This window comes from Lagopus muta, chromosome 14 (assembly GCF_023343835.1).
Source record: "Lagopus muta isolate bLagMut1 chromosome 14, bLagMut1 primary, whole genome shotgun sequence".
Lineage (NCBI taxonomy): Eukaryota > Metazoa > Chordata > Aves > Galliformes > Phasianidae > Lagopus > Lagopus muta.
Genome location: NC_064446.1, coordinates 17354872 through 17377665, shown reverse-complemented (window position 1 = coordinate 17377665; position 22794 = coordinate 17354872). Strand labels below are relative to the sequence as shown.

Below are 22794 nucleotides of genomic sequence, written 5' to 3'. Positions count from 1 at the left end.
GTTGTCCCGAGTTTCCAGCAACCTCACAAACAGAGCGATTTGAAGCTGCAGTTTCCATCTGCCCACACAACTCATAGGCACACTGAGGGGCGTCCACCAAGATGCAGTTATGCAGGACCTGGAGTCCATCCATGAGCAGCAGGTGGAGGAGCGGCTGCAGACGTGAGCAGGGCTGTGAAACGGGCAGCTCCTGTAGCTTCCCCCAGCGCCTTTGCTGCATTTTAGCAGAGCTGTGGTGCCAGAGTGTTGCAGAAGTCTGTATTTCGGAATGTGTTTTTAGGAGGGAAATTAAGAGGGCAGGAGAGCTGCCAGCCACCTGTGTATGGGAACTGAGGAGTCACGGCCTCACACACTGATTGAGCACCTGGAGAAAAGACCCAGCCAGCCCTGAGAGCACAGGTGAAGGTAACAGAGCCAGGCTCTACCCCTCCTAGACCTCCTTTAAGGGCTGGCTGCCATTGAGGAAGGTTCTTCTGCTGGTGATCTCTCCTTTGTGGAGTTTTTTCTTTGGAGATGGGTGAGTGCTCTTCTTTTTGTAGCATCTTTCCATTACGTTGGTCCTCGTGCTGTTACACACGTGCCATTAGGCAAAGGGACAGGTGAAGGCAGAAATCCATCTTACTGCTGCAAGGCATTGAGCCTATTGGGAAAGGCTGTTTTTTTTCTTCTGGTGGCTTGTCCAGCGGGCTTCTTCCATATTGATTTCTCAGTTATCAGAGAGAGAAACACAAAGCAGACAAACCAACCAAACCCAACCAGGCAGCTCTCCCACCCTGAGCCCATCCCCAACCCACCCACATTTCTCTCTAACGATGAAAGACGTTTGTGAGCTGTGATCACCGACCAGCTGATGTGACTGTGTGCTGTAGGGAAGCTGCTTCCTTTTCATTCTTTGCTCCTTCCAAAATTGCCCTTGAGTTAATTTAGAAAGGAGAATGTTGTCAAGACTCTGGAGGTGCAATGGTAGCAGAAGGAAAAAGATTTGATTTTGTTTTTCTTTCTTTTTCTCTGTTATGTGAATGTGCTTTCTGTCTGCTGCTAACTGTGCCTTCAGGAAGGCGAAAGGTTTAAGTTGATCCCATTAATGTATGTAGAAGTAAATCTTTTCTGTGGTGGGTGTTGAGTGATAAGGAAGAAAACTTTATGGCAGGCTGCTAGATTGGTAGGTAATATGGGCATGGATCTTTATGAAATAACGTGGGAAAGCAGTTCTTCACTTTCATCTTCTGCACACAACTGGGGAATGTTTTCTGTTCCCTCTTCCTTCAGTGCAGCTGCTGCTGAGCTCTGTTGCAACGAACATGCAGTTTATCAGATAGAAGTCAGCTGGGGTGAGGATTCATAAACACTGGAGACCAAAGGCAGAATATGGAAAGCAAGATTCTTATATATACTCGTGTGTGTGTAATACGTATTTGTTGTGCTTGGCAGAGGAATCATTTTTAATGGCTTCTTAGTTTTTCCTATTCAGTTTGGTTTTGTTGTGCTCACATTCTTCTATTTTTTTGCAAATCTACCATGAAATACAGAAAAAGGATGCTTTGGGGTGAGAGAGTACGAAGGTGTCTCGTTGCGGACTTCAAACAAACTCTGCCATGAGTAAATCCATATCAAATTCATGTAAAATTGGGTTGGCTAGCACGCTTTTGATGTTCCTGAATTACTGCACAAAAACGTTCAGCAGAGATTATCTATTAAGATTTTTAGTTCAGTCAAGCATTCCTTTAACCAGACAAAAACACCTCACCCTGGGTGAGTGCCGGGCTCACAGCTCTCATCCCACTGGCATCGAACGGATCGATTGGCGCCTTTCTTGGTGCTGACATTCTGATCGCGTTGTGACCCCGGGCTGCTCCCACATGGCTGCCATGGCAGCACCCTGCACTGCCCCAGGCTCCCAGCTCTGGGATGGGGAGCTCACTCACTGCATGGGTGAGTGCCTGAGTTCATTTTGGCTCTCCAGTAAACAGATGTGGAGGTGCTGGACTGGCATGGGGCTTCATCCCATGGCAAAATGAAGGCGCTGCTGGGTATTTGTGTTCTGGCTGCTTTTTCCTTCTTTCCATGATGTCAGAAGTATCAGAGTGGGCTTGATCTTCTGTATTTAGAAGGGAAATCAACACTGAATTCAACAGAATTCTGATAATTTTGGACATAGTATTTCTGCTTTGTTAATTGTAACAGTTTGTGATTAACTTCATTTGCTATAGGCACGTGTGTGTGGGAAGATCTCGCAGACATTCTTCCCCCACTGAGGATGGGTGGGAGGTCAGTTCAGAGCTGAATTAACACTGTGATGGTGAATGGATGCCCATGAACAAAAACCTGAGCTCCTGCACGATGGGGGGGCACCAATGGGGACTGTGCTGGTGCTGGGTGTCAAACTGGCACAGGCTGTGGGGAGAGGGGGAGCTTTCTCCCCTTTGTAAGAAGTGTCATTCAACCCAACTTCAACTGACTGAATTTTGTTTATGCTTGGAAGAGAACAGCCCCCAAACCAAACTGTATGAAACTGAGATGGTTTCAGCCCTGTGGGATGTTTGGGGGCTTGCAAGCAGACAGCTGCAGGGAACAGTCACACAGCATTGCTGACGCTCTGCTGAGCACGGTGCTGTGCTGTGGGTACACTGGTAGTGCTGCGGGGAGATCAGGGGAGCAGCAGGGCTGGGGCTGTGGAGCCCACAAGCCATGGTGCCTGTGGTTCACCGTGCCCACTGCTGGGCTGGCCTACTGGCTGCACAGCCACACACAGCCCTGCCTGCTGTCAGAAGTGGCTCAGTGCCTCGAGGGGCTGCAGGAGGAGATGCTGGGGGGTGTGGGTCATAGGAAGCTGGTAGGAGCTCCCATTGCCTGCAGTCGGTTGGCCATCCCAGGCTGTGTGTGATGGTGCTGGCTGGGGCTCTGAGTGGTGATGGACATCTGCAGCCCCCAGCTGGCCCCCAGGGCCCTGTGACTGATGCTCCAGGGGTGCAGGAGATGCTCTGGGAAATGGGGACCTGCTGGACCCCCCTCCTGCTGTGCTCTGTGACATTTGTTTCCATCTGCCTGTGCTGCTCTTGCTCTGTTACATGGTGCCTTGCCTCCAAGCTTGAATTATTGCCTACATGCATGGGTAGAGCCTTTGGAAAACAACTGAGCATGTAATTAAGAGAGTCAGTGTGTTTTATGGGGATAGTGACGAAAGGAAACAGCTTTTCACTTTAGTAATTGTGAGTGCCTGTCAGAAGAGATTTGTGGCAGAGGGAGGTCAGTGGGAAGAGAGCTCCCACTGCACAGAGTGGGCTTCTTCCTCGAGTGGTGTTACTGCTTATCACTTATCAGCCTTCCATCCGAATTCATCAGGCTCATTGCAGATGCAGTGTGTATGCATTGGCCGGGTGCTCTCTGGGCACACACAGCCTGATTGCAATCTGAGCTCAAAAAGCCCTCAAGCCCCACAGACCTTTCTGGATGGGGGAGTGTCAGAGGGTTGTGCACAGCCTGGAGTGCTGGTGCCAGCTCGCTTCTGTGAGAGCAGATTGCCATTGCTCAGAGGCCTGGGCGCTTTGGGACAGGAAGGGCAAGGGAGGATTTTGCTGATACTTGGATTGTTGCACTCTGCAGATACTTCTAATCAAGCAGCACATTAATGTATCTCTTGTTTTCCAGTAAGTCATTAGTCGCTTAAGTGAAGTTGCTCATGTCAGTTTTCCCTTTCATTAAATATTCATATTTACTAATGGAAATTGTCTTGACAAATTGGTCAAACTGAGCAACTTAGGAATTTATGCCGCAGACTAAAAAAAGTTGTTTGGAACTCCCAGTGAGCCGAAGTAATGCTTGAAATCATTAACACTTCATTGATTTTATAATTAAAAATCCGCAGAGTAAATAAAGCATCCTTTAACTGTGGCATAGCTGTTTATCTCAATGCTTAGTATTAATATTCATTTTTTTTCCCTGCGAGTATCCATGAAGTTCTGAAGGCCCTTCTGCTGTCCCTATGGGTGCTCTGGCAGCTCCTGGTGCTCCCCAGAGAAGGAAAAGGCCCTGTAATGCTGGCTGGCTGAGCTAAGACAGAGCTAGCACCGCTTGAGGCCACAGCAACCAGTATTCATGAATGGATATCTACCTCCTCTAAGCAAGCTTATGTGGCCGAAGGCTTATGATGAAGTCAGATGGGAGTAATCATTCATGGAGACTAATTCAGCCCACTGACCAATAACTAACAGCCTATAACTAGTTTGACAGGGAATTGTGTTTTGATTCGCTGCCCCAAAGCGTGGCTGCTAGAGAATCTGAAGGAGAGAGAGGAGCTCTTTAACATATACACATTTTTAAAAGAATGAGCTTCTTTTGGCAATGACTCTGCTGTTACAAAGACAAAACAAATAGAAGGGATTGAAGTCATCCTTCCATAAAGAATTTCATGCTTTGCAGCAGCTCCAGCTGCTTCCATGTGATGCATCTTTAGAGCTGAGCCCACTGGCCAGTGGGGGCAAATGCCCACCCAGGGGCACACAGCATCTGCCCCAAATGGCCATCGCAGCATGTGTGACCCAGAAGTGCTCTCTGTCTCTCACTCTGGCACACTCCTTGTGCTGAGCTCAGGCTGACAGTGCTTGGTTGCAGTCATCTGGAGCAAATGCGCTTCTCCCATTGCCCTCACTGTCTGCCTGTGCTGCTGCTCGGCCCAGGAAGTCACTACAACTAGATGGAGAGGCACAACCAGCCAGAGCACAGAGTGTGCTTAACTCACCAACTTCACATTTCTTGGGATAATGAGAGTCTGCTGCTGCTTCAATATCAATCTATTTTCTCTCCTATTTAGTCTTCATCTGCCTATACAATACACTCTAGTGGAGATTTCTCAGCAGTGAAGCCCTGCGTGCAGAGAGCAGTAATGGGCAGCACAGAAGCACTTGGGAGAACATTAACCTTGGAGCCCAGGACCTGTTGGCCATTGTGGCACACAAAGACCTGGCTGCAGCTGCTCTAACAGGATGGCATGCAACTCCAGTCCACCTGACTGCAAGCATCCTATTTTTAGTATCCTTAACTATCACAGATTTAGGCAGATTTCTGCCTGGTTTCAAAAGCAAATAGCAGAGCAGTGCTATTCTCTGCTCACAGAAGAACTCTGCTTCTAATTGTTACTGAACCTGCAGTTTTGTGAAGGGAGATGGCAACTCTGGTGTGCTGTGAGCGTGGGGCTGCAGCCAGTGCCTGTGTGCAGTGGGAGCATCTCTGCCTCCACCTTGCATCCCTGGGGGGAGCACCTGCAGCCCCCTCCCTGCATGCAGGCAATGAACAGGAGTGAGCTGGGAGCCTGGTGTGGCATTTTGCAGTTGGAGCACTCTGCTCCTGCGGCTGGCAGCTCGGGAGGTTTGGCTGTTGGCAGCAGTGCAGGGCTGCAATATAAGCTGCCTGAAATCCACGTCTGCACAGCTGTGCAGATGTCCACGGGACTGGCATTTCAACTGAGCAGGAGTTTTTTCTTTAAGGAGTTCACATTTGATGCAGTTTAACATAAGACTGGAGGGCAAAGCATTTAGCAGTGAGATGGATGATTATAGTTTTAAATGAGCTCACAATCATTTGATGAAGTGGAAAACAAAAAATGTGTTTCCGGCATGTGATCTTTTCTGTGTTGTGTTTTTTCTGCCTGAGCGATGTTTTCTTTCAACACTTCCAAGCACACACGAGCTGCTGTACCACCATTGTGCTCCTGCTGTGCCCAAAGCTGCGCTCCTTCAGGCCGGGGGGCAGCACTGCGGGTGATGCTGAGCGGCTGCGTGCTGTGGGGGCTCCCAGCTGAGGGGGCTGAGCTGTGATGAGAGGAGAGCTCAGGAAGTGTTCACTGAAAGAACAGGTCAGCCACGTGTGGCCAAGGCAGTGCAGTTCAGTTCATGGGTTATTAAAAAAGGAGAAGGACTTAAAATTAATCGAGTAAACGTTTCACTTAATAATTTATGTAAGAACTAATTGGCTTAGTAATGCCTCCTAATGTGCTGTAAAAATTCACAGGATAATGTGTTAGAGGTGAAAAGTGGTTGGATGGTAATTAAGGTCTCTCTTGTTGCCATGCTCTTCAGAAATTCTTTGCTTGTCTGCCCTGCTTTGGCCAATAGTAAAGGTGATTTTTGGTTTCATGTATTTGCATCACATTTGAAGTATGTTATAGCACTTCCATTTTGATTTGAGGTAATTTTGTTCCTTGTTTATGTGATTAATACTTCATACTTAATATATTATATACATACTATGCTTTTAATATAAATGTAAATATAAATAAAACACAAAAAGCTCTTCTCTTTGTGCACTGCAGTGCGCATACCTGACCCCTCTATGTTAAAGTAAGGTAAAGCACTGGAAAGGTGTTACTGCGAATGGGGCTTTGTGTGCTGCACAAACAATGGGATGGGAAATACAATGAAGCTGTGGGTTCTCTCATCAGCACGTGTGCTTCCCCACTGCTGAGAACAATACTGGAAATGATGTGCGATAGGAACATGAGCCAGCAATGGGGGGGAGGGAGGGAGCATCGCTGTGGTTGGTAATCTCTCCTGTGTTGTTAGGAGATAACTTCTGGGTCCGTAGGGGATGTTAGTTTGCTGCTCTAGAATGCAGAATTGAGTTAATATCCTTAATTAATAGATTTAATTAGAAGCTTTAACATTCTAAGATAACCAGCTACATCTCTGTGTAGATGAGTGTCACATCACTTAAACTGTAGAACACGCTGATTGGAAAATGATTTTGGCTTTGTCAAAGGATTTGATTTCCCTAATGGTGATGCCCCATGCAGGAGGTGTGTGGGGGCTGTGTTTGCAGAGCTGCCCAGTGTGGGCTTCCACCGATGTTCTGCACTCTGTGTAGGAAGCGTTGCTCCCGGGCGTCAGCTGTCTGCGTGCCTTGAGGAGAGCGCTGGGCCTCCTTTGGGGCACCTGGGATGTCTGTGGTTGGATGAGATATTCGGATTTTGTGGGGGAAAGAAAACTTCCTCCGATGTTCTCACCTGTTTTCCAGAACCTTGTGAGCAGTGCATCTCTCTGAGGAAGAGCCCTGCCTCGATACCTGCATTAAGGGGTAGCAACACACATTGATGGGAACAGAGCTCTGCAGTCTGATAGGAGTGGCCGCAGTGGGATCTGTCCTTCCTGCTGCCCGGAGCTGAAGCTGGGCCTTGTTGCTTGTATCATCGACTGCAGGTAAGCGAGGTAATGTGGAAATAACAATCTACAGGGCTGAAAAAACCTTAGAGAGAGGCTTTTTCTTGGACAAAAATCATCAGAGATAACAAACAACCTGTAGTGTGTATGCTAAGAGGCGAGGCTGTTATCTTGCTGCAGGTAAGTACTGAAAATACCTCTAAAGAACTTCTGTTTCATCTCCTCTAACTGCAGAGCTCTGTCTAACTGTGGGTGAGGATCTAATGGATATTCACTGCTTTGGTGAGATGGTGGCTCTGGCTGTGCAGTGCACTTGGGAGCATTTCCAAGATAAAGATGCCAAAATTAAGTACGATATTAAGCTGTAATTTCTGATACCTTCTAACAGGATGCATCAGGATTTAATCTGATTAAATCGGGACTCTAAGGTCCCACAGGACTCAATACAGTCTTACATTCCGCATCCTATTTCTTCGCATCACGCATATTCCCATGATTTGTCTTTGTTTCTCTCTGTCTGTGTTTTGTGGATCTTCAGAGAAAGTACTTCGCTAAGCTTAGTTTAACTAGAATAATTCCCATTAAATAAAATTTGTTCTGGATAGAAATGTGTCAGAGAAGGTATTTATTGCAGCAATTCTTATTTCAGGGTCTGTTAGCCACTAGAAATGTATACATGCTCTTCAGGGTGTTTACCCAGGATTCTCATCTTGGCTGGCTTTTTCCTTTCAGAAGGAAGAAAAATTTTCTGAGGAGAGACTGTACAATGAAATAAGAGGTTCCACGCTGTGCAGGAGCCTGTGGCAGAAAGCAGATGATGTTAAAGTAGATGATTCCCTAAAGCTGGGTGATCAGATCTGGTTAGGGTACTAATTGTCCTCCTAATCGTCTTGGCTGTATCTTAGGGTGATCTAAGTTACCTAAATTAGGCATCAGCTCCCCCCTGCCAACCCTGTAGAGACCATAGTGATATCAATCTCTACTTTAAGAAATAAAGGGTGAAATTCTGAACCTAATGATGCCAGGTTTATCTGTTTGTATTACTTAAAGCAAGGAGCTGAAGTGGAGGAGGGATCTGTAGAAAGTAAATGAAGGAAAGGCAAAGATGCAGGTTTTTACCTAAGAGCTGAAAACCTGAAAGCCTTGCTGAAGGCTTTGCTCCCTCTTTCATGAAGTTTCTCTCTGGTGGTTGTGGTGGCTGAAGGCAGCAATGAGGCTTCCAAGGAAATTGCTCTGAGATTCATTGGTTTACACACGTGATTTTGGACAGTGCCCCAAGAAGGATCAGTTTTTATTGCTTTGCCCTGAGCTTGTTTGTAAGTTCTTTTATAAGCTTTTGCCTCATAAAGGAAGATCAGTTGGAGATCGATGTTGCTGTGGTTTGTAGGTGCAGAACAGCCAGTTCATGTCTTGATCTGGTCCCATCTGAGTAAACTCAAATCAGAAGCTACATGGGGACCTCGTATGGCACCTAGGCTCATACTCTGTCTCAGAGTAGACTTTTTATGGAATAATGTTGTGTTATTTCTCCTCCAGCAGATGCATTGTCTTGCTCTGGGTTCCATCACACTGTGAAGTGGAAGTGGCATCACGGAGCAGCCCTGCACGGAGCAGCCCTGCATCACCTCCTGGCAACCAAAGCCCCTGCTTGGCAGATTCTGTGGAAAGCATCAGGTCAGGCAAAAACAAAGGATATGGAGTGAGAGGTTTCACGTTGGTCGCTGGCATTAAATTGTGGGATGCCTGATGAATGAACACTGTGTATAAACATTGAGGGCAATAATAAACTCCATTATGTGGATGATTAAGGAAATAATTGGAGCAGGGAGGTAGAGAAATGCAAGTCCAAAGAGCCTATTAAAGTTGTGATGGAGTGAGCAACTCCTTGTGATCGATCTAAACTCAGGAAAAAAAAACTACTGAGGTACTCTGTTCATCCAAGCCCCAGGTTTCCTAGGAGATGGCAGGCAGTTCAGATATGGCTAACGTCGGGGCTCTTACTGCTCAGCTAAAATAACTTCCTCTGCCAGTCCCCAGATGCTCCGGGTTCTCCTCGGCTCTGTGATAATGAACACACACCCAGCAGACGAGCAGGCAGTGCTGCTCCTGCCCAGCCTCGCTCCTGGAGGTGGCTCAGTGCGTCGGATCCAGGGCTGACCTGAGGTATGATTATCTGGCAGCTCACGCTATGCTACATTGATTGCTTCCCCCCCAGTGACTACAGGAGTTAATCTACTTCAGCAGTGACTTGATCAACACTTAAATCTTAAGGAAAAAATAGAGAATTCAGGATAAGGTATAGGAAACTTCTCTCTAGATTAAGCCACTAAATGTCAGAGCTGTGTAAAGGCTTCGTCTGGAGTAAATCAAGATGAAAACTATATGAAATTTCTTGCATGCTATCTGCTTTAAATTTAGCCAGCTCTTGCTGTTACCCAAAGCTAATAATCCTGGGCAACCTGAGCTGAGAGTGTGTTGGTCTGTTACTGAATCCAGCTGGTGTCACTCTGGAAGGGTGACCTGCACTCTAAGGAGCCCCGCGCAGCCACGGGACACCACGTGCACTCAGCATCGCATGGCAGGCCCAGGATTTAGGCAGCTGTTGTGCATCACTGCCTGAAATACAGGTATGAGGCAGAAATACTCTGTTTAGCCTTAAAATTGGCTGTTGTCACTGAAGTATGGCCTGACGTTAATGCTTTTAGTGCCAAACGTGACAAGATGCTGTATCCAGGTTTTGCTGAATCTTCCCATAGCAGCGTGCCTTTTGCCCTGGCACTGCTTTGCATGTGTTCTTACACATAGACAATATTCCTGCAATGCATTTATGTTCATCTTCTTGAAGCCACAGAAAGCAAATAAGTGACAAAAACTCCTGCCATATCCAAATGCTACTTTGGGTGACTCAGGGGACCTAATGGCAAGTTGTCTCTTTCAGACAATTGTGTGCTCCCTGGGACCAAAGCAGACACTTGGATGGAGAGCTGTGTGTAACTGTTGGCTGATTTCATGTGATTTAGAGATTTCCTTTAGCTCTGTTATTAGCTTTTATGAGTCTTAATTGAGTAGTTTACTTGCAATACACAGTCCTTGATGTGCTGGAATATATCCTTAAATGTGCATATGTACTGAGAAAATGGTATTTTTACTTCTAAAACTGAGAGCGATGAGCAGGGGAATAAGTCCCAGTTCTGGCTGCAGATATTTGATGGATCAATACAGATTTAATGGTTATTCTCTTCTGTATTCTGTGTCTGCTACACTGATGCAACAGGTATTCTACATACTGTACGATTTGCAGACATGATTTTAGTACAGTATTCCCTGCACTGGATTCACGTTTAGTTTTGTTATTTCTTTCCCTTTTTCACTCCACTCCTTTCTTTTGCAACAGTATTTATGTTTAAGGTAGCAGGTAACACAATTGCCGGGACATCTTTGGTAGCTGCTTGAATCTCAGCTGAGTACACTGATGAATGGCACTGACATGGGACTCAGATTTCTCTTGCTCTCACTGCTGTAGGGCTTTGTGGTTTCATCTGCCTGGGGCTCTGCTTTTGTGCTGGAGCCATGGCTCTGATGGCACTTTGGTGTCTCCTGGGGTCACAGGTTGGAGCCAAACCTGGGGTACTGGGAACAGCACCCACGCAGATCTTGCAGTGGTACAGCTTACGTATGGACAGCCTTTGCAAACTAAGTAGTGCCATTCATCATACAGCATCATCTAAATTTGTTGCAGAAATGCTGCTAGCCACAGGGAATTTGCGTTATGGCTTGAAGAGCAGCACGTCTTTCAATGCCTGTAGTAACGGCTGTCGGCTCCCTGAGCTTAAAGATCATTATCCAGCACTCTCTCATTCAGTGTAACTTTTATGTCTAGCAGATTAAATTTCTGGGCAAAATAATTACATGTAAAGGCTGCTGGCTATTATTCACAAGGGGCCAATTTTCTCGCCATTTGTTGGCATTTGAAATGTCAAATTTATGGCGCTGCAATCTATACAACATATAGTTCAAAAGTGGATCGTGAAAGGCTCCAGTCAAGTCTGCTGATGTAAATTCTGAAGATAGCTAGGCATCAGAGAGGGAAAATGAATTATCTAATTGAAGCCAAATGGCTGCTTTATTCTGGATGCGCTTTGGTGTCTGTTCCCTGCCCTGGATGTTGCTGAGCTCCTGGTGCTGTGTGTGGCAATGCCTGGCTCTGAGCTCTGCTCTGGGCTCCTCAAAGGAGGCCTGGTGGTGCCTCCTGGTGCCGACTGCTGCTGCCCTTGTCTTTGAGACAGAGGTGAGGCAGGACACGTTTTACTCCTGGTGTCTGATGAATTCTTTTGCTTTCAGTTTTGTGGTCGTCACCTAGTGTGAGGAGCGTGATTGTGTTATGAAGAGCAGTAATGCTGTTGTTTGGAGCTCCTCAATTCTTTCTTACAGCATGAAGTTTTGTGGGTATATGGTCATCTTTCCGGTATCCAGATCAGTGTTCTTGAACCTGTTTTAGGAAGCAGTCAGTGGCTTTCATTCAGGTAGCCTCTGTTGTTGTCATTTTAGGTCCAGAAAAGATTCATTTCTATCTAGTTAGGATTTGGTTTAACCATTCCCTATTCCGGAAGTAGTGCTTGATGAGCAGCACAGAGCTGACAAACTTGTTTTAGCATAGCGCTGCATGACTTTATGCAGGATGTGCTTTGCTCGTGCATGTTGGCATTACACACTGAGATACAATGGGGGCCTCCTGTGAATGAAGACCAAAGGGCTGCGTGTGGCTGTGTGCACTGGGCATCTCACTCCATGCTATCTCCCCATAAAGGCTTTGTTAACAGACACCCCTCGCTCCTGCTTATTCTCACCGTGCTCTTGAAAAAACAATCAGTGTAAAACCCCATTTCCTCCTCCTAAGATGGATGACTAATGAGCCGTAATTGCTCCCCAACCCTACAGGAGGCTGACTTCATGAGGAGTTAAGGATTATCTAGCTCTATGTCCCTGGGAGGTTATTATTCCAGGAAATTAATTTAATTAGATTAGACCTATTAGAAATATAGAGAGAGCACTGAAGATTGGCAGGGCAGAGCAATGTGCTTTTTAAAAAATTGTAAAGACTACAAGTAAAAGGGGGTAATTTTACATTATCAGAATTACTTCCATCTCCTGTGGAGCTTTATTGTTCTGAAAATAACACTCTGTTGGACCTTAGGGCAAACAGCTCCATCCACATCCATGCGAGAGGTGGTTTCGTGCCCGCAGTGACCCTCGCTGCATTTCTCCTCGATTGTATTTGGTCTGTGTCGTTTGCTTCTTCGTTGTACAAAGCCCGACTGCACCTTCAGATGTCCATGTTGGAGTAAAGCACTTTGCTGTGGTGTTAGATGAGAGCTTAGCGCCTTCATGGCAGGAGCAGCACTGCTCCCCCAGGGTGCGCTTAGCGAGCAAGTCTTGGCAGTGACAGAGCAGTGCTACAGATGGTTGTTAGCCCTGCCCTGGCCTCGCAGCCTGATGCTGTGTGTTGCAGGGCAGAGCTGCCTTTGTCTGCTGTGGACCAGAGTTGTCCTGCCCAGATTGCAGCACCTGTGAGAACCACTGTGTGGATTGCTCTCCTGAGGCAGCTCTGCCCTGTTTGCTGGCTGTAAAACAAGAACTATTTTCTGCTTGTGGATGGAAAAGCAATTATGTCGCACAGCACAGGTGTGTGCTGCTGCTGAAGTGCTTGCTGGCCAGAGATGTGCTGTTGTGGCAGATCTCTGCCCATCCCCAGCCGGGGTCATGTGGGGTGGGGGGCGCATCCCAGGACAGGGCACTGCAGCTGGGAGCAGCTCTGGGTGCCCAGCAGGAAGTTTAACTGTGCTGAGAGAGGAGTGCAGTGCTTCTGCTCCTCCATGAGGAGTGTTGGGAAAATAGTGAACAATATTATCCGTAATTATTTTTAAAGCATATGTATCTGTGACATAGCGTATGTTCCCGAGGAAAAATGTTCCACAAACACCAAGAAATGCTGCTGCTTGGGAATTGCCTGTTGATGCTGAGCAGTGAATCTGCTCTCTGATGGAGGGCATGCTGCCTGCAGGAGCCCCAGCATCCTGCAGCCCCAGACACCCACCTGCAGTGCAGACGACTCATGCCACTCGCACTGTGGGGGCTGCAGGGCTGGGCTGCAGGGTGCTGCCTGTGCCAGGAGAATGGGAGTTTGGGATGATTGCTTTTCTGGCAGGAGATTTACACAGCATGCTCAGGCTGAGGTTATCTCAGCAAGTGGGTGATAGGCCCTGGAATGGATTTTCATACTTAAAGGTTCCAGGCAAAGTGCTGTGTGGCTTGCAGTTTGTTTTGCAAATCCTTATCATCTAGCAGCTCTTGCCTGTGAAATGGAGCACAAAATAAAAGCCACGAGGAGCAGTCACAGGGATGCAGCCCACTGCTGCCCTGTGAGCACAAATGTGCTTCCAATGAGCCCCCAAACCTGGACTAGCGTTCACTGATCACTTTGCTGGGTCAGCCTTCCATGAGCTCTGCCATTGGGCTCCTGCTTCACGTGAGGTGTGTGCAGGCATTTTGCTTCCTGGGATCCTCAAGATTATTGCATGTGAATCCGGGTTTCAGAGACATTGAGAACCGTAAATAAAATAAGAGATGTGATCAGTCTCTCTCTGCTCTGGCTGCTGGCAGTCTCAGCAGCTGTGGATGATGGCTGGTAGAGGCAGGAGAGCCCCATGAGCCCCTTGGATGGGCCCCTGCTGTGCAGCAGTAACAGTGACTGAGCTTGTGTGGAAATGCAAGGTAAGCATTTATTGTAAGTAAACCGTATGCAGTGTTTCTCTATAGATGGGCTGTTCTTCAGGGCAGGAGGGATTGCTGATTATGTTGATAATAATTATATCTATTTATTGTTAATCAAAAAGACTTTCTATTTATAGAGTGGCTCCACGTTTCTATAGGGCACACAGAAATTTTTGGAAGTAGAACAGTGTGGCTTTTCACAGAGCACAATTATGGTGCATTTTTTTGCAAATTCAATTACAGAACTGTAGAAGCTTAGGGGGAAAGCTGTGTGGTGTGCAAGATCTTTGGCATGCTCTTTTTTGCTTTAATCTCTCCAAGCTGGTGAGTCTGTGAAGAGCTTAATTAAAGTCAGTGCAAGCGGTTCTGAAAGCAGAGGCTCGTGGAAGTGCTGGATCTGCTGCTCAGTCTGGCCCATGAGCCACTCTCCTTTTCATGCACTTTTCTCTGCTTCCTGTGCCCGATCCTTGGAGATGGCAGTGGAACCAAAACGTGAATTAACTCCTGGATGGCCTCCAGCAGAGCAGGGTCTGGGCCAGGCATTAGGACCAGGCGTCAGGGTGCCATGTGCAGGCTGTGCCCTGTGCCTGCCCTGTGGCTGTGTGAGAAGGCTGCATCCCTCAGAATCCATCCTCAGTGCCTGTGGGCAGCTGGCTGTAGCCAGCCTCAGCCCTAGTGGAGCCTCCGGCTTTGGGAGATGCAATGCAAACTCTGCCTGCAGGGCTCTGTGTGCCCGGATCACTATTCCAAGGCCTCGAGCGCAGCAAGAGCTGTAAGAGGGAGATGTGACCTCAGGAAAGTGATTAATAATAGAAGAGGAGGCAGACAGCCTGTGATAGGGCAGGGAACTGGAGATGGTAGCGTGTGGAGGGCAGCAGCTCATGTTTGAGAGAAAGCAAAACCTGCAGACATAGAAAGGATTTAGAGGTGCGCTGTGATAGCAGTGAGCAGTGAGGCTTCTACAATGTTGTTAGCAAAAAGTGCCTCAGACACAGAAGCAGAGGCACATTTCCCCTCCCTGTACTGCTTTTCTGCTCCTCTGCCAGCACCAGCCACTAAATTATCCCGCTCCCACCTGTTACTGGTTATTGAATGTTTGGATAAGATGGAATCAAATTATATGCATGTTCAAAGAGGGAAGATAAAACCAGTCTGCAGCATATTTTATGGCTTTTATAAAATTTTGATGTATGTTGTTGGAGTAGATGGGAAGCCACCACCACAGCTTGAGGGCAGAGCTCCTCTTTGAGAACCTCACCGCTGAATTAATGCAAGCAAATAGTAGACAGCAAGGATGTGCAGATGAGATCGGAAAAATAAATGTGTTTTTTTTTAATGCTTGGGCTGCCAAGGAAGGGAGGCCCCTGATCACAAACTCCTGATTTTGGCACAGCTCTGAGGTTTTATCTTTACTGTGTAGTTCAAGTATGAACGGCTTCTCATCGACATCTGGAAGGCAGAGAAATGGGAAAGAGCAGCACTCGGCAGCAAAGCAGGCAGGTCAGCTGCATGGCATTTGGGTGTGCGTGCAGGTTTTTAAGTGCGAGCTCAATACGTGCTTTTTGTAGAACACGATTTTCCTTTGGGACTGACGCCGCCTTAATTCTGTTGTCAGCTGTCAGCTGTAATTATTTTGTCCGTCTGTCTGCCCAGAGGTCTCCTGGAGCACCAGGTTGGAACTGAGGAGCACGCTTGCACTTTGAGGCAGTTATTTATGGCCTAGGATTCATCTGAGTAGAGAAGCCCCCCAGAATGCCAATTCTTCTCATGTTGCTCACCCCAAACAAGCAGGAGGGCAGGACAAGGCTGCTCTGCCAGGAGTGCTGGTGGGCTCTGTGCAGGGGCAGCCGTACCCTGCAGGGCTGGGCGCAGCTCTGTGTGCAGCTGCGTCCTGCCTGGGTGAGCAGATGATCCACCAAACACGAACCCACAGCTGCATGCTAAGAGCTTCCCAATGAATGAGTCTGATTTCTTTTATGGATTCAGCCTTAATCTGCTGGTGTTATTTACATATCTGTGTGATGTGACATGGCTTTGAGTCTAGCATGACTCCTTTCATTAAAAGCCTACAATTACCTCCAGATAACCTTCTTTATTCCATCCTTTTCTTCATGACTTTGACATTCTTGTCTGGCGCGCTTCAAGCTTCACATGGGTTTTGAGGAAACAAATCTTTGTGCCTCTGTGTAGTGATTGCATCACATTAGTATTCCGTGTACGTGCACCAGTTTGCAGCTGTATCATTACAGGTAGTGTGAAGTAAAAACTGTTTGACTCATTGCAACCTTGCAGGCATTTTGTTCCTCAGAGCTGGTCTCCTGTCCTTCACAGCTCCATGTGAGGAATGCTCTGCTCACGCTGTGGTCTGCAGCACCTATTTGTGTTGTGGCAGGCAGGTGCCGTCGGGCTGCTGGGATCTCAAGGCTTGCAAACTGTGGCTTCCTGCACTGCTCCTAAGTGCTCATGTGTAATAACTCCATCTCCAGCACGTTGTGGGGAATATATTTTGTGCCTAATAAGAAGCGTATGTCCAATATTCAATGTGTCTGAGTATCATCCTACTTAACCCGCTTTGGGTGCCATGAAGAATAAAGTCGTCATATTTTGCAGTTCTACTGGAAATAGCCTGAACACCAACCTATAAACAGGCATGTATGTACCTAATGTGAGTGCTGCATCTTGTCATTATACCTGCACTTATTCCCACACAATGTGTGCACGTTCAGTTGTGCTGTTGTTCTAAGGAATAGTGCTGTTACGGGCTCATATGGATTTGTTAGGCTGCTACGTGCTCCTTTCAGGAAAACAACTGGAAATAAAATGCTTGAGGATGTGTTCAAACTCCTGGAAAGCAACAGGAGCTACAAATGCATTGCAGCCTGAAGGCAGGAGACGAGCACATACATGATTTCTCTTACACTGACATGTTTGTGAGCCACCTCATCAGCTCTGCAAGAGTTTTGAAGATGAATTTCTCCCGGTTGCAGTTGCAGCTCTAAGCTAACAGTGCAGCTGTCTGCACCATCTCCATCCCTTGAGGAGGAATGCAATTGCTTCCACGTTAGGGGGAAATGTGGGGATTTGCCACATTACATTATGCAACTCTTGTGGTGGTTTTAATGAATAGATTCCAGAGAAAGCTGTTATTAATTAAGCTGCAATATGGCTTGGTCAGCTAGCAATGAGGAGATGCTAACTGGAGCTGAAGGACCCATCTGTGGAGCTCTTTCAGAACCACAGCTCAGTTGTTGTTGTGCAGCAGAGGGAATCTTTGGCAGCAATTCAGTGCATTCCTGTGCCAGAAAGGTGCCTTTGGAAGACAGAAATAAATGGGAAGCATGGGGATGCATTGTGATGCTTGCCACAGGTAGGTAGCATGGGGACAAGGCCCAGTACTGTGTATCAGTCTTGGGTGTGAATAGATGAAAAGATTCAAGCATATGGTAAGCTATTCTCCATATGAATAACAGCTTCTAATTTGCTCGACACTTCTCTAATAATCTTGGCAGTCTCTTTCTTCATAATTAACATCTTCATTCAGCTGCTTGGTAAGGTGCACTGTGTGTTTGGGCTCGGAGCAGCTCATTCATGCAGCCAGCCTGGGGTGAGGTCAGCACAGCCTGCAGTGCGTGGTGTTCAGCAGGTGGGTGAGATGGTGCTGTTTGCTGACTGATATGGAGAACAGAGCTCTGCTTCTGTACAGCCTACGTTCACCTGTGCCTTTGGTGTATGTATATTATTGCCTGGATAGATGCTAGGTCTGCATTATCTGGGCTGTTACTGCTGGATCCTGAGAAAAATGGGAGCTCAGGGCTCTTGGGTTCCTTGTCACTGTTACAACCTCGAGCACCACCTTGTGCCACAGCTTCTGAAGAATGCTGGATCTCAGCAGTTCTCCTTTTACACGGAAATAAGATCTAAGGGTCAAATGCCCCTGGAGCACGATGCAGCACATGGCCCAAACCGAATGGATCCCATCCTTACGGCGCTGTGCAGGGCAGCAGTCCCTCCGTCCCCTGCCTGCTGGATGCTGCCTGCTGCAGCCATCCTAAACACGATGGTGGTTTTCCTGCCACAGCTGCTGTGTGTGACCTAATTATTGCCTCTCAGCACACACAGAAAGCCACAGGAGAACCAAACAGGTATCTGATTGTACAAGGAATGTTGATTACTATTTTAAGCCCTTTATCGTGGAGAGCTCGGGCTCACTCCTCATTGACAGCAGTGAGATAACTAGAAAGGCTTCTCCCCCTGCCCTGCAGTTTGACAGTACTGGAGTTTCAGGCAATTAAAATCACTTCACACGTCTCCGGTGTATCTGTTAGTGCCTGTATTTGCATGCCAACAATATTCAGACTTGAAATAGCAAATTATCTTATTTGGAGGAGGTGTTTTCTAGGTTATTTTACTTAATTGCTGTGAGGTGAATATTTCAGGTGGATTAATTTAACTAAATGATGCTTGAGTGACTGTATTGCTTTGGGACAGAGGTGAGGAAAACCCCCGTGCCAGTGACTGATGCAAATAAAGAAATTGTTTTTTCTTCCTGCCCTCTAAGGGAAGCTTCAGCCGATCCCCCAGCAGGTGATGGGTGCACTGAGCATCCAACATCTAGGACCAGTGGCTCCAGTGCTGTCCTGTGTACAGCTCAGGTGGGTGCAGTGGGGCCAAGTTCTTTTCTAGGACTTCAGTGTGCGTGTAAAACAGGGGTGCTGCTTGAAGTCTTGATTAAGTAAGGTGTGCTGTATCTGCAGTCCTGTTGCACGCTTAGGAGCTAACCTGCAGCTCCAGGTGCAGCTCACCTGGTCTCTGTCTGCAGTGCAGACCAGTGCTGGTGGCTGCTGGGCTCTGTGTTCCTCTCAGCCTGGTGTCAGAGTGGCACATGAGGCCCAGAAGTGAGAAGAGTGCACACTCAGTTTTTCCTTTCCTGCTGTAATTCCTACAGCAATTCACAAAATATATGAAGTACGAAATGTTGTTCATTTATCAGTGTTCCCTACTCTGTATTCTGGGTGAAATCTCTCAAGATTCAGCAGCTGATAGCAGTAAACTCAGCACGTGTTTGATATTTCTTAGCTGGTTTTGAAAGCTGTGTGAGGATCATCCAAAAAAGCGAAAGCAATGGGCACAGCTGCACAAAACTCCTTTCCTGTCACAACTTCATGAAGAAAAGTTAGTCCTGTGAGTTCCTAAAAAAACAAACGTTGGCTGGCATCAAAGTTAGTGAACAATAACCAGAGCTGCTATTTTCAGCTCTATATTAACCCAGCTCAGCCTAACATTGCGTTGCATCAAACTCAGAATGCAGGTAGGACCTGCACCGACTGGCCATCTGCATCTCCACCTCTGCTCCGTGTGTTGGGCTCACACAGCACGGGGCCACCAAAGAGGTGGGCTGAGAATCCTGCCCTGCAGGACCTGCAGAAACACTGCTGGTGTTTAACAACACCTTGAGATGTCTGTTGGGAATTTCCTCTGGTTGTCTCGATGGTTACCCTTTAATCATTATCATCAGTTTTATCGTGTGAAGTCGTGCTCTCTCCTGGGGTGCTGTAAGAGAGGAGAAGCACAATGCAAACTCAAACTCAGTTTGGCTTTGCTCAGAGAAATGGGCGTAAACTCAGTGCCGACTTCTCAGTTCTGCAAGTTTTGTTTTCGCTGATCCCCTTTTCTGACTTTCAGGTGTTAACAGCTAACAGTAGCATTGACGTGAAGTGCGTTGCTAAAACAATTAGCACGCATAATTAAATTGCTATTCATACTGATTTTTCTCTTCTAAGGAGAAGTTTTACTTCAGCTGCTCGTTATTTTAGAGCAATTTGTGAACAGAAGTATCACTGGGAAAAATAGGTGGGTGGCATTTCGGGTGAGCGAAACGCACCACTAAGCAAATGAGAAATCAGTGTAAATTCCTTCCCTTTGACTTCATTTGCTGCAGATTAAGTTTGATCCTAATGGTGAATATCAGGTCAAGCTTTTAGAATATTGAGCTCTTCCCATGCAATAAAACTGAGCAAAAGTGGCAAAAGTGAAACCTGTTTTTTTTTTTTCTGAACAAAATGGGAATATTTTTAGCAGTTTGTTCTTTTTCTCCGGCAGCCAAGGTGCAGCGCTGTCTCTGAAAGCACTGTGTGTGTGTGGAGCCATCTGCAGGCACTGTGGGCGGCAGGTGGGGTGACCCCCAGCCATGGGTGGCAGTGGGACCCAGCACTGCTTCCTGCTGGGTGCTGCAGGCTGGGCACTGTCCAGCAGAGCAGTGGCAGCAGTTGGGATTGATCTGCCCGGTGCCTGGCAGTCAGCTGCTTCGCACCGTGATCATTTTGCTGTGCTGTGGGGTGCATGTTGAGGCCTTTTCTCGGTGTGATTGCTTCTGCTGGGCAGCTCTGATCCCAGCCCTTCTCCAGAGTGTGTGGTTATACTCATTGTGAAAGCAGTGGGTGTGCTTTGTAATATGGTGAGTGTAGGAGGGCTGGAGAGAAAGAAGTAATGAAATACACTGATTGCAGTTACTTACCTGCCTGATGGCAAAGGACACAGCAGGACCACACAGTAGGACTGGGACCTTTTCTGTGCCTATCTGACAGAGCACTACGAGTCTCAGACGCAGTGAGAAGTGCTGGAAGGTGCTGCAGGAGTGGCAGACAGACGTGGTTTGGCTGTGCTGAGAGCCCAGTTGCTTGGAGGAGGAGGTCCTACTGAGGAGGCAAGATTGAGAATGGGCTGGAGGTAAAGCAGCAAAGTGCTCAGCGCCTCCTGGTCAAAGAGCCAAATACTGAACCTTTGCTTCACTGTGCTCTGCTTCTCAGCCTTTCCCAGCCCTATCCTCCCTCAGCATGTAGAAATGAGGTGCTTTGATTGGAGAATGGGATGCAATGATGACTGTGTGACCTGGTGTAGGGAACCTGCTTTGGCAGGGGGTTGGACTCGATGATCTCTGGAGGTCCCATCCAACCCCTACAATTCTGTGATTCTGTGAAAGAGCGGCAAGCGTGTGAGCATGTCAATAATTAAACTGTTCTAAAATTAGAAGGAAAGAAAACCCCGAAGAGTTGAGAAATTTGTATTAAAGCAATAGAAGTCCTGCCCCATAAAATTGTGCAGCCAAAAGCAGCTGTCTTCACCTGGTGTCTGCCACGCCGTATCAGGAGTGTGAGGTGACATCATGAAGTCTCCAGATACATTTTCATGTCATCAGGCTGATTTGTGTCATTTGATAAATTGCATGTTTGTAAAATCAATGCTCTTCACCGTGTGTGCTCTGCTTTGCAGTGTCAGTTCTCTGCTGGAGACGGCAGCAGCTCATAACAGCCATTGCTCCATGGCGTCGTGCTGCCACTTCAGTCAACAGCCTGCATTTTCCAGCAGAGTTGATGTAAAAGATCAATGACTTGCATGAAGATGTGTAAGGTGAATTCTCTTTAATTTTGCTTAATGACATCTGTGTTTGGTTTTTTTTTTTAGTAGGAGACAAAAGGGAAAATTAAATCCTGGTGAGAGGTGAGAAACAGAGCCACGTTCTGTACTGGGACTGTGCTGAGCTCTGGCTATGAGCTGATCTCTGTGCCTTTACCACCAGGGAAACTGTGCTCCTGTGCTGAGGTGCTGGGAAAGCTGTGTCCCTGTGAGGTGTGCAGGTGTGGAGCTGAGCCCATGTGGGCGCCCCGCATAGTGACTGATGGGCAATGTCTTCTGTAGGTGTGTGCAGTAACGAATCCTCTGGAGGTTTAGAAAGTGGCAGAGCATCTGCTGCCCTGCAGCTGGGCGTTGAGTGGATGTGCTTTTAAAATTCCCTTAGAAGGTGCTGGTGATTTTTAACTGTATTGAATTATTGAGATGGAGCCTTTCGGCCCCTTCGATGCAGCACAGAAGTGCTGCCATAGCGTTATTTCTCGGGGCTGCGCAGCGACCTTGGCAGTAAGGAACAGCGACCTGCTGCAGTTTGTAGCTGCAGGTAGAACTGTTCTGGCAAACACGAGGTGAAAAGAACATCTTAATGAATATTAATGTGTCAAAACTTACGACCAGGAGTTGTTCACAAGTTTAATGATGGCTCACTGCTCAGCACACGTGGCTGGAAACACGGATCAGCATTGCTTGGAGCTGACCTCTGCCCCAGGGGAGCTCCCCGCTCCTCCTGAAGATGCACTGTTGCCCACAGCCCACACTCAGCACCTGCTGCACGATGCTGCACAATGCTGTGTGCTGTGCTCTGGAGCCTCCCTGGCAGTGCTGCGCGTTGGTGCATTTTGTTTTCTGCTATGATGTCAGAAGTGATTCTGCAGCTGTTGGACATAATGTGAGCATTAACGCCAGCATGGTGTGTGCCCAACCATGCAGGGCTGCCTCACTGCCTCCAGTGAGAAAGCCCAGCCCTCCTAACTGCTTGGGCTGAGGAACAGAAATACAATACGTGAATCAGACTTGCTTCTTCAGATCATGTATTCTTTTAGACGAGAACTGTTTATTGACATAGATTTTCTTGCAGCTCATTTTGCATTTTCTGTGCCTGAGGTCTCGTAAAATGAGCTGACTTTGAGAGGAACGTTCATCAGTTCTAATTTAGTTTCATATGCAAAGTGCAGTAGTTGGTTTTCCTGCTGTCTGACTCATTTATTAAAAAAAAAACAAACCAAAAACAAAAGCAACCCCATCAAACAGAGCTAAAAAGCAAACTATAGATGCATTTCTAAAATAAAAACAGGCCACACAATCCTTCTGTGAGACACTGATAACACATAGTGCCAAGCTGGACCAGTCCTGTCTATTAGGTAACCATACTGTGCAGCTCCCTGCTCCGTTCTGGCCAATTTGCAACACCCCAGTGACTGATGTAGGATTTAATAGCCTCTCTCGAGTTGTACCGTGTAGTTAA

At 47.2% G+C, this 22794-nt stretch overlaps 1 long non-coding RNA gene across 4 annotated transcripts in view; it reads left to right on the top strand.

Annotated features, from left to right (window-relative positions):
* Positions 1-465: 465 nt before the first annotated feature.
* The window catches only part of LOC125700307 (uncharacterized), a 38305-nt gene continuing 15976 nt past the window's right edge, over positions 466-22794 (top strand). For 3 of the 4 annotated variants that reach the window (XR_007379851.1, XR_007379849.1, XR_007379848.1), the window contains exons 1-5: positions 466-517; positions 7009-7190; positions 8688-8825; positions 9182-9314; positions 21192-21329. This is a non-coding gene — a long non-coding RNA (uncharacterized LOC125700307). The remainder of the gene's footprint in view (positions 518-7008; positions 7191-8687; positions 8826-9181; positions 9315-21191; positions 21330-22794) is intronic. The other variant, XR_007379850.1, reaches the window with a different exon arrangement.